This window comes from Triticum aestivum, chromosome 3A (genome assembly GCF_018294505.1).
Source record: "Triticum aestivum cultivar Chinese Spring chromosome 3A, IWGSC CS RefSeq v2.1, whole genome shotgun sequence".
Taxonomy (NCBI): Eukaryota; Viridiplantae; Streptophyta; class Magnoliopsida; order Poales; family Poaceae; genus Triticum; species Triticum aestivum.
In genome coordinates, this window is record NC_057800.1 from 197386088 (window position 1) to 197389591 (window position 3504).

Consider the following 3504-nt stretch of genomic DNA (forward strand, 5'->3'; position numbering starts at 1 on the left):
GGGGCCCGAGCGCCCGACCCCGCGCGCCTGTCGCTGCCGCCGAGGCGCTTCGCCGCCCGAGCCTGGGAGCTCCACCGCCCTTTGCCGCCATGGCCAACCACGAAAACCACCGCCGAGCCAACGCCGGCTGCCTCCGCCGCCTGCCGCCCGGTGGTCGCCGCCCCGTCCTCACCGCCCGGCCTCACCGCGCGTCTCCGACCCCGGCCACCGCAGCTTCGGCCGGATCCCGCTCCGGCGACCTCGCTGTCCCCGTCGGCCGCTGCTTCTTCTTCCCCGACGTCGCCGTTGATCCTCGTTTTCCGCTCCCTGCTACAGTACCGGTTGGATCCAGATCTGGATCTGAGAGGGTTGACTTTCATCCCCTAACCCTAGATTATTTGCAAACTTTTGGCATGTTATAACTCTGCATCCGTAGCTCCGATTTGAGCGTGTAGCGTATCAAAATGTTCGCCTCAGAGAGTACATCATTTCATCTCATTGCATCATTTTCATTTGAGCTCATCTTGATGCCCGAAATGCTGTTGGAAGAGGGCTATGTGATAAAATTGTCAGATCTGTTTCATCAAATAGATATTTGTCATTTTTGCCATGATTAATGTGTGCATGATATGCTCCTAAGATCTAGATGTGTTTTGTTATATGCCATGCCATCTTTACAGAGGTGCTTACCATGTATTTTTGTGATATGTGTGGTGACTAGCATAAGCTTGCAAAGTAGTGCAATCGGTAATGCTGATTTCAGGGACTTAGAATTTCACTAAGTCCTTGTCCTGATTTTGTCGGTATGCCATATGTTCATGTTATTTCCTAGTGATCCGTGCCTCTTTTGAGGATCATCAGTAAGGATGATTTGTTAACATTGTGGTGCTCTATCCGTCCATGTCTTTGTTTGCATTTATGGAGCACCCTATCTTGATTCAATCAAGCTCTACTTTTGCTATTTCATGAATCCTGGCAGATTGTTGACTTGTTAGCGATTTTGCCAAGGATGTTGCTATTGATCCGTGCATTCTATGTTGTTGTTCTTGCCATGTCTAGTTTCTATGCCATGTATTCTTGATGGGTGTATACTTAGTTTGTCATGCCATTCTATATAGTGAGTGCATCGAGCTCGTGAACACCTGATGTTAAATTCCAAACTTGTGTTAATTTCATGCTCCAAAGTGTGCTACCTGATGTTAAATTTCAGACTTGTGTTAATTTCACTAAGTCTGAAACCTGTTATCATTTGCACTTTTGCCATGCTTGTTTGAACCTGTTAATGGATGAATTGGCTGTAGCTCAGTGTTCATCTTTTGTCAAGCATCATGAGTGTATCCCTTCCATTTATTTTGTTGTCATGTTTTAGTGATGTAGCATAATTATCTTGATGCATTTAGATGGCTATTTGGTGATTATCGCAGACAGGTGCCATATTTGTTTTGCTTGCCATTTCCAAACCGTGCATCCGATTCCGGTGATCTTTATATCGATTTCAACCGAAATCACCTCACCTTTACAGTGGCACTATTGTATTTCCAAGTTGAGGCCAGGTTCAATCATTCCTTGTCAAATCTTGCACATGCATCACATACCGCATCCCGCATAGCATACCATGTTTGCATCATGCTTGTTTGAGCATTGCACGTGGTTGATTGTGTTCCTTTTGCTTGTTTGTCTTGTTTGGGTAGAGCCGGGAGACGAGTTCGCTAATGAGGAGCCTGTTGAGCTTGCTTACGAGGATCAAGTCAACTCTGACAACTTTGCAGGCAAGATGATCACACCCTCGAAATCACTTCTACCTTTGCTTGCTAGATGTTTGCTCTTTTGCTATGCCTATGCTACGATGCCTACCACTTGCTTATCATGCCTCCCAAATTGCCATGTCAAACCTCTAACCCACCATGTCCTAGCAAACCGTTGATTGGCTATGTTACCGCTTTGCTCAGCCCCTCTTATAGCGTTGCTAGTTGCAGGTGAAGATTGGAGACCGTTCCTTGTTGGAACATTGTTTATTTTTGGGATATCACCATATTATCTTGTTATCTTAATGAATCTATATACTTGGTAAAGGGTGGAAGGCTCGGCCTTTTGCCTAGTGTTTTGTTCCACTCTTGCCGCCCTAGTTTCCGTCATATCGGTGTTATGTTCCCGGATTTTGCGTTCCTTACGCGGTTGGGTTATAATAGGAACCCCTTGACAGTTCGCCTTGAATAAAACTCTTCCAGCAATGCCCAACTTTGGTTTTACCATTCGCCGCCTAGCCTCTTTTTCCCTTGGGTTCCGGGGACTCAAGGGTCATCTTTATTTAAACCCCCGGGCCAGTGCTCCTCTGAGTGTTGGTCGAACCTGTCAGCTGCTGGTGGCCACCAGGGGCAACTCTGGGCTGGCCTACCGGAACCTTGGGCAATCCGGCGTGCCCTGAGAACGAGATATGTGCAGCTCCTTTCGGGATTTGTCGGCACATTCTGGCGGTGTTGCTGGATTTGTTTTACCATTGTCGAGGATGTCTTGTAAAACCGAGATGCCGAGTCTGATCGGAATGTCTCGGGAGAAGGAATATCCTTCATTGACCGTGAGAGCTTGTGATGGACTAAGTTGGGACTCCCCTGCAGGGATTTGAACTTTCGAAAGTCGTGCCCGCGGTTATGGGCAGGATGGGAATTTGTTAATGTCCGGTTGTAGATAACTTGAAACTTAACTTAATTAAAATGAATCAACCGCGTGTGTTACCATGATGGTCTCTTCTCGTCGGAGTCCGGGAAGTGAACGCGGTGTTGGAGTAATGTTTGACGTAGGTTGTTCTAGGACCACTTCTTGATCATAGTTCTTCGTTCGTGCTTTGCCTTCTCTTCTCACTCTCTTTTGCGAACAGGTTAACCACCATATATGCTAGTCGCTTGCTGCAGCTCCACATATTTACCTTGCCTTTCCTATAAGCTTAAATAGTCTTGATCGCGAGGGTGCGAGATTGCTGAGTCCCCGTGACTCACAGATTACTTCCAAACCAGATGCAGGGACCGATGATACCGTTCCAGATGATGCGCTTGAGCTCAAGTGGGAGTTCGATGAAGACTCTCGTCGTTACTATGTGTCTTTCCCAGATGATCAGTAGTGGTGCCCAGTTGGGGCGATCGGGGACCGTGTCGCAAGTTGGGGTGTTCTTTTCTTTTGGTACCGTAGTCGGACCATGAGTGTATTGGATGATTGTAATGTTATTCTTGTATTTGTGTGATCTGGCGAGTGTAAGCCAACTATGTACCTTCTTCCCCTATTATGTATTTACATGGGTTGTTGTGAAGATTACCTTACTTGCGACATTACTTTCAATGCGGTTATGCGTCTAAGTCGTTCTTCGACACGTAGGAGATATAGCCGCATCGATGGCGTTACAAGTTGGTAATCAGAGCCTTCCCCGACCTTAGGAGCACCCCTGCTTGATCGAATAGCTGGCGTTGTTGAGTCTAGAAAAATGTTTTGAGTCATTTAGGATTATATATATCGGAGAGTTAGGACTTCTTTTTA